Source organism: Schistocerca nitens, unplaced genomic scaffold, assembly GCF_023898315.1.
Source record: "Schistocerca nitens isolate TAMUIC-IGC-003100 unplaced genomic scaffold, iqSchNite1.1 HiC_scaffold_381, whole genome shotgun sequence".
Classification (NCBI taxonomy): domain Eukaryota; kingdom Metazoa; phylum Arthropoda; class Insecta; order Orthoptera; family Acrididae; genus Schistocerca; species Schistocerca nitens.
In genome coordinates, this window is record NW_026045915.1 from 10001 (window position 1) to 17500 (window position 7500).

The window sequence follows — 7500 nt, forward strand, 5'->3', positions numbered from 1 at the left end:
CCCAGCTAAGAGTTTCCCTGCCATTCTGTGTCCTGTTCCACCTTTCCTGCCACTCTTCCTGCAGCATACAGTTTATACGTTTGTTAGCAATACATCTAGAGTTTTGCCCCATGACAGCTCTTGGAACCTGGAACCCAGCAACCGAGCCAGCCATTCCGTGTTTGGTATGGTATAGCAAGGCTGCTTTGACTATCTCCAGATCAAGTGGCATACACCCTGTGAGTACTTGGAGAGCATCAGTTGACACAGTCCGGCAGGCTCTGGTCATCTGCAAAAGAAATGGTCGTTGGATTGAGTCTAGTATGCGTTTGACATACCGGTGCTTCGTCCGGTCTGCCCACGCTGCTGCACCATACCTGCAAACAGAGAGACAGAGACCTTGGTATATTAGTTTTAGTGATTTCTTTTGCAGACCCCACTCTGTTCTGGTCACCCTCAGGAGTTTACCTGAGACTTCACCCAGCTTCTTCTGAATGTTCCTCACATGAGGTGTGAACCACAGTCTTTCGTCAAGGGTTATTCCCAGATATGTGAATTCTTGGACAAACTTTATATTCTTGCCCTCAAATGGAATGGTAGGCGGTCTGTGTCTATCGAAAGTGCCTTTGATGGTCATGGCGACTGTTTTGTGATGGGATATTGCCAGCTTGTTCTGTCTTGTCCACCTGCTGACTTCGCCTAATGCTATTTTTGCTCGTTCTTCTATTTGTTTCCTACTTTGTCCCTTAATTATGATTGCCAGGTCGTCTGCGTAGGCCACCTTTGCCCACTGCTCGCCCTCCCTCTCGACAACCATCTCATCAAAGACGAGGTTCCAGAGGAATGGGCCACAAATGGAGCCTTGTGGACAGCCCTTAGTGACCCATTTCTCCACGACACCAGCCTTGCTGCCCACCATCACCTTTCGGTTCCTGAAATAATCTCCCATAAGGTCGTACAAGTTTCGTGGGCATTGGATTTGTCTTAGTCGCCTCATAACGCTAGGCCACCATAGGTTATCAAAGGCGCCTGCTATATCTACAAACACTACAACAACGTACCTCTCCTCACATTGTACGTGGCTTAGTACTTGCCTAATGGCCATCTCTGTTGATGCACCTTTCCTGAAGCCAAACTGATTTGGGGCCTTCAGGTCTGATTCCTCATATCGTTTCTCAAGACGATTTACAATAAGCCGTTCTAGGACTTTCCCTAGGATGGGGAGAAGGCATATTGGGCGGTAGGATTTTGGTTCATCCCTTGGTTTGTCCTCCGATTTGAGAAGTATGCACACTCTTCCTTTCTTCCATGTTTCTGGGACTCTCCTTTCCCGCAGACAGGTGTTGTATATATCCGAGAGGAGGTGAGGGCTGGTATGCCATACTCTTTTGATCATTGCATCATCAATGCCATCAGGACCTGTTGCTTTTCCTGGTTTGCAGGCCTTAATAGCGGCGCCTATTTCCTCAGTTGTGAAGTCTGGATCTAGCTCCACATTGTTATAACTCTCGTTTTCGAGTTTCACAACTAGCTGATCTTCAGTATCCTGATCCGCATCGTCGTCAGGTAAGAGGGTTTGGAGCAGTGACTTTATGGTCTCTTCCCATGTCATGGTAAGAGTCTGGTTCCCAGTTTTAATGTTGCTAATTACATTCTCTGTGCCATATTTTGGCTGGAGTACCCTTCTCATTATTGCCCATGGATCGTTTTTGTCACAGTCAGAGACCCACTTCTTCCATGTCTCTTCTTTTGCCTTGGCTATTTCCTTGTTGAACTTGTTTTTAATTTTGTTGTAGTTTCTCTTTGCAGCTACCAGAGCAGTTTCATTTCCAATTTTGCGTGAGTGTTGTAGTAATCGCCTTGCAGACATGGTGTCCCGCCGCAGGTTTGCTAGTTTTGTGTTCCACCATGGTACTGGATTTTCCACCTGTCTCTTCCTTCTCATTGATTTTTTACAGCTCTCATAGACTGCCACCTGCAGTCTGTTTACCTTTTCGTTGACCCCCTCCTGTGGATTTTGTAGCCAGTTCTCTGTGGCACTAACGAGCTGTCTATCAAAAATGGTCCACTTTGCACAGCTTGTATTGTAATTTGGGAGTTCTTCTTGTGCCCTCGTTCTTTGGGGTACTCTGGCCTCATAAGTGATTGCCCTGTGGTCACTTGATGTCCATTCCTCATGGACCATCCATCTACACAGCAGTTTGGCAGCTAAGGGTGTACATATAGTAACATCGATGTTACTCTCCCCATTTGGCCCACTGAAAGTAGTTAGCTGTGATCTCTCATTTATAACCAGAAGACCATGTTGAGAGATAAAGTCCTCCAACTTTCTGCCTGCCTCGTCTGTTGTTTGGCTGTGCCAGACTGGTGAGTTGGCATTTGTATCAGCTCCTATGACTATTGCTTTCCCACTCAGTTTGTCCAGGATGACCTCCAATTCTTGGAGGAACTGATCTACAGGTGAACCATATTGGCAGTAAAGGCTAACTACGTAAATCTCGCCAAAGTTCCCACTTACACTAGCAACAGTCATGTGCTTGTTGCAGAAATTTGTGAGCTGCATTGCTGTTAGTGTCTGCGACCTAGCTGCTATAGCTGCCTTTGTCGCTCCATCTTTGGCGCTATACATGAGCTGATAATTTGAGGGATAGCCAACTACTTTGTTGTTTATACAGTAGGGTTCCTGTATCAACAGCACGTCCACATTCTCCTCATTTATCCTCTGTGCCAGTTGATCAGGGACTACTTTTGCCCTTTGCCCATTTATTTGGAGAATCCTTATGACATTGTTCTGTGTGCCAGTCCCTTGTCTTCTTCCAGTGTGCAGAACTGCATCGTCCCTACTGGCCATAATCTGTTCTGTAGGTTATTATAGCCTTGACTCTGTTATATTCTGGGCAGGATTTCTCTGTTACGGCATGGTTGTGTGGCTTCTTAGCACGCTTGCAGTTTGCACAGTGTGCTGGCTGATCTTTCATTGGGCAGTCCTTGTAGGTGTGTCCAGATCCCGCGCAGTGACCACAGGTGTTTTCTGCACTCGTGCACTTGGCAGCTGTGTGTCCGTGTCCCTGGCATTTAAAGCACCTGTTTATGTTGTTGTAGTTTTTCACTTTGTGTGAGGTACAGTTTATGTACACACGGCCTTGCTGTGTTAGCTTATTCCAGAGCTCTGGTGTTGTCTCCAAAACCAAGTTAACGTCTTCCCGTTCCTTTGGGCCAGTCTTGAACAGCACTTTGGTGCCATCCATAACTTCTTCCAGAGATGTGTTGAGCCTGGAGAGGTTTCTTTCAAACAGCTCAGTTTTCAGCTCCTCTTCTGTTGTCTGTCTTGGGACGTCGAAAATGATTACCTTCGGATTTCTTTTTTTTGGATCTGATACAGCAATTCCGGACTGAGCTATGTAGATAGGGACAGCGGGAATCTCGTTAATCCATTCATGCGCGTCACTAATTAGATGACGAGGCATTTGGCTATTGCTAGCCGTCTTTATTCAAAAATTGAATAACACATATATATTACAAGTACTGGTGTAAAACTAAGATGGTGTGTAGCTCGCCATGTCCTCCACCGGGGTGGGGACTTACAGGGCGCACCAAATAAATAAATAATGTAACATATATATGACAGAAGAAAACACAAATAGAAAGATTAAGAAACAGAACAAAGACGGTGATTCCTCCTGTGGATAGGCCCCAGGAGTCAAGGCGAAGAGATAACCAGCACCTAACCGACGCCGGCTCGTTCCATCGGGCGTGGTGCCGTCATATGTTCAAAGATTCGATAGCTCGTGCAGCAGCTTTGCAGTACTCTTGTGCTCAATACCGCCAGTTCTCGGGGTCGAAATCCAAGCGTAGACAGGTCCCTCGCCGACGCTGGAGACCATACACCCCTCCAATTCAATGTCGCGGTGGACACAGTAACCTCCTCAACGTCTCGGTGCAGGTTGGAGATGGCACGCCGGATGGACGGCGTGTTGTAGTAGGTCGCCTTCTGATCGTGACACCAGTCGAGCCGGAGATGATCTCCGACTACCTGGGCGTCAATCACGCGGGCGATGCCGTCTTTGACCGCCACCACGTCAGGCTTGCGTAGTCCTTCAGGTGTACGGAGGTGGGGCTCCACAGAGACGTGGAAGCCCCTCTGCACGAGTCCACGAGCGACATAACGTACTATCGCGTCATGCCGCTTAACTCGGGACCCGTGCGTCCTAAAGCAAGCCTGCAGTACGTGGTTGGCGGTCTCCACGGCTTGGCAGCCCGCGCGGCATCTGGTGTCCGCCTCCCGCCCCCGACTGCGCCGTGCCCTCGAAGGGAAGGCGTTGATGCGGGCGCGGAGGGCGTCGATGTAGTTACGCCCAGATAGCAGGCGACTGGTGTCGGCGACCCATTGGTGTTGCCCCTTGACGGCGGCAGAAGATGATAGCGCCGCACCGTCAATGGCAACGTGCAGGCGCGCGGCCCACATCTCTCCAACCTGCGTCGACGATTTGAGGAGGTGGCCCTCCCACGTAAGGTGCCGCTCCAGCACCTCAATCTCACGCTGTACCTCGCACAGGCCTGCACCGTCGAAGGCTGGCCCTATCTTCTTAAGCGCCAGGAGACGGGACCGGCGAAGAGTTGGCCCCATCCATCGGCATGATGGGATGCCGAGGCCCCCCTGGGCAACAGGAGCGTGGAAGTAGCCCAGGGGAGTGTCCGCCGGAAGGCGGAACCATCTCCTGACGGCGGCCCTGATGGTTACGTCGGCAGCCTTTAGGGCACCCACTCGGGTGCGGCTGAGGGCCAGCCCATGGTACAGGCCAGGCAGAAGCACATTGGTGAGAGCGTAGAGGCGCTGTTGCGGCTTGAGCGGAGCTCGGGAGATGACGTCCAGCTGCTCCACCAGGTGGCGTCGTGGATTAAAAACGCAGCGACCCGCGGTGGAGAATTGCAGTCCCAGGTACCGGAAGGTTTCACCCACACGCAGGGCAGGCACGGTGGTGTTGCCTGCCTTGAAGGTAACGTCTGCGTCTACCTTCACCTTCTTGTCGCGTCCAGACGCGACCAAGGCGAGGGTGAAACACTTCCGGGCGTTGATCTGCAGCCCCACATGGGCGAGGGCTGCGACGGCTGCGTCGATGAGGGACTGCAAGCCCCTCGCGGTCGATGCAAACAGTAAGACGTCATCTGCAAAGGCCGCAGCGTTGACTCTGCGGCCAAGAATCCGAGCTCCGATGTGGGAGGGAAGTTGACTCAAGACATAGTCCACCGCGAAATTGAAGAGGAGGGGGGAGAGGGGGTCACCCTGACGTACGCCCCTTGACGGCTGCACAGACACTCCCACGCCGGCGCCTCCCACTATCACCGTCGCGCTGCCCCCGTAGCACCTCTCGACGTACTCAATAAAGCAATCCGGCAGGCCATGCGCCCTCAGCACAGGGCGAAGGGCAGCATGATCCACCGAATCGAATGCTTTAGAGACGTCGATCGAGGCCACGAAAACAGAGCGACAGGAGCGGACCGCGTCGGTGAGAGCAGTGTCCAAGATGAAGGTGTTTTCCAACATCCCATCCCGGGGGATGAATGCCCGCTGACGTTCGTCCACAGCACACGCACGCATCAGGCGTGACGCGAGAACCTTGTGAAAGGCCCGCGCCAAGACTGAGCAGACGGTGATGGGACGAAAGTCAGCGGGGGATGTTGGTGCAGCCGTTTTGGGGAGGAGTGACGTCCGCGCGCGAAGCAGACGCTCGGGAAGGGCGCGGGCCAGGAGGAAGAGATTCATGATTTTCACCAGGACTTCGTGCGGCAGGCGCCGCAGCTCCACTGGGGTAAGGCCGTCCGGCCCGGCTGCCGATCCCCTGGGCGGCAAGGCAGCAGCGACCTCCTCGTGTGTGACCGGCCCCCAAAGGCACTCAAGAGCGACAGGCTCCGAGTGCGGGAGGAGGCGGTCACGGATGAAGCCCGCGGTGGAAATGGGCTTCTTAGTGAAGAGGTCCGCCCAGAAGTCCAGCAGACCGGGGATGTCAGGTGGCGGCTGCAGCAAGGTGCCATCCAACAGACCACGCACGCAACGCGCACGCGACCTGCGGAAGGCATCCTGCGTCCGCGCGTACTCCCAGCGGCGGCGTTTGCGCTTCTGCAGGGGCGGAGCGGCAGGCGGCCGCTTGGATGGTTGGCGCGGCCGCTGCGTCCTGGTGTTCAATCTCTCCCCCCTGGACCCGACCGACGCAAGGACATCCGGGAGCATGCCCAGGATGACATCGGGTGGCGTGCCCCGCCCCAGACCAATGACTCGGTCCAGAGCAGAGAAACGCTGGGCGGAAGCAGGTAGCTCCGCCAGATGCTCCCAGATGGCGGCGTCAGTCGGCCCCTCCATTGGCGGCCCGGTGGTGTCGGCCGCGAAGTCCTCGGCTGCGTCGTTGGACGGCGCAGCGGCATCGCCCGCGTCAGGCAGCGGCCTCGCCGCTCCCCGGCGGGACGCCGGCTCTTCCCCCCGACCGAGCTCAAGTGCCTCCATGAAGTTGCGAACAAGCTGCTTGTGAGCAGCCTTCCGTCGTTGGCACTTGATTGCTTCTAGCGTTCGGTCGGGGAGAGTCATAGTTACTCCCGCCGTTTACCCGCGCTTGCTTGAATTTCTTCACGTTGACATTCAGAGCACTGGGCAGAAATCACATTGCGTCAACACCCGCTAGGGCCATCGCAATGCTTTGTTTTAATTAGACAGTCGGATTCCCCCAGTCCGTGCCAGTTCTGAGTTGATCGTTGAATGGCGGCCGAAGAGAATCCGCGCACCCGCGCGCCCCCGGAGGAGCACGCTAAGGCGGACGCGGCCTCGCAGCAAGGAAGATCCGTGGGAGGCCAAGGCACGGGACCGAGCTCGGATCCTGCACGCAGGTTGAAGCACCGGGGCGCGAACGCCGCACAGGCGCGCGCATCCTGCACCGCCGGCCAGCACGAGGCCGACCAACGGCGAGAGCAGACCACACCCACGCTAAACGCCCGCACTTACCGGCACCCCTACGGCACTCACCTCGCCCAGGCCCGGCACGTTAGCGCTGACCCACTTCCCGACCAGGCCCGACACGCCCCGATCCTCAGAGCCAATCCTTATCCCGAAGTTACGGATCCAATTTGCCGACTTCCCTTACCTACATTATTCTATCGACTAGAGGCTCTTCACCTTGGAGACCTGCTGCGGATATGGGTACGAACCGGCGCGACACCTCCACGTGGCCCTCTCCCGGATTTTCAAGGTCCGAGGGGAAGATCGGGACACCGCCGCAACTGCGGTGCTCTTCGCGTTCCAAACCCTATCTCCCTGCTAGAGGATTCCAGGGAACTCGAACGCTCATGCAGAAAAGAAAACTCTTCCCCGATCTCCCGACGGCGTCTCCGGGTCCTTTTGGGTTACCCCGACGAGCATCTCTAAAAGAGGGGCCCGACTTGTATCGGTTCCGCTGCCGGGTTCCGGAATAGGAACCGGATTCCCTTTCGCCCAACGGGGGCCAGCACAAAGTGCATCATGCTATGACGGCCCCC